Below are 916 nucleotides of genomic sequence, written 5' to 3'. Positions count from 1 at the left end.
TCCATAATATATAACGGAGCAGTAGAAGCCCTTGCAAACTGTGGGGGTAAGTATAGTTTATCTTTGGGGGTATGCATAGGATAATTATATAGGATAACTATACATATCCCCAAAGATAAACTATACTTATACCCACAGTTTGTAAGGGCTTCTATTGCTCCATATTGTATCATGGAACTCTGGGATGGTGCCTTGTAATCTCACAGGATTTGAACATAATTCAAAACCTGGTTAAAACCTGCTATGGAGAAAGTGCACCAGATTGGGACCAGTAAAAATGATGAGTAAAGGAGTAACACTCATTCAAGTCTCAGAACTACTGTGGACACACTCAGAGCTATATTTAATGGCTTTGGGTCAGTTACCTGGCCACCATCGGGGTTCCTTAAATCAGTGAATACTTTCCCCACTGCTTTGTGATCTTTTTGATGTTCCTCTGGGACAGCATCCTTTCCTGTGTTGACTAAATAATATAGTCACAACCTGGAAGTAGTTATTCTATTTGGTGAGAGTGTTTAGGACTCTGGGCCTGGGAGGTAGCATCTCAGTAGCTCTGAAGAAACTGTTCCAAGGAGGCAGGAGGGAAATCAGGCTGTACACAAGTTTGCAACAAAGGGAGCAGGCAGTCTGAACGTCAAAGATCAGGTATCAAGTTAGGGACTTTAGCACTGTATGTATGGGAAGATGCAAGCCTCTGGCTTACTGTTTTCATTCCTTTCATAGGCACCTCAGCTCTCTGGGCCCAATCCCGTTTCCTTGTTCACCTTGCTTCTTGCATTCCCCTAGCTCCTCAGCAAGGTGGCAGCATGCGCTGGATCTCAGTTTTGGGAGCCCTCATTCACACTTGGAGGCCAGAAATCACTGATGGCTGTGACATTTCTTGTTTATTGATACGGCAGGGGGGATTTTTATTTCG

Source organism: Bison bison, unplaced genomic scaffold (genome assembly GCF_000754665.1).
Source record: "Bison bison bison isolate TAMUID 2011002044 unplaced genomic scaffold, Bison_UMD1.0 scf7180017864068, whole genome shotgun sequence".
Taxonomy (NCBI): domain Eukaryota; kingdom Metazoa; phylum Chordata; class Mammalia; order Artiodactyla; family Bovidae; genus Bison; species Bison bison.
This window is presented reverse-complemented; position numbering follows the sequence as displayed.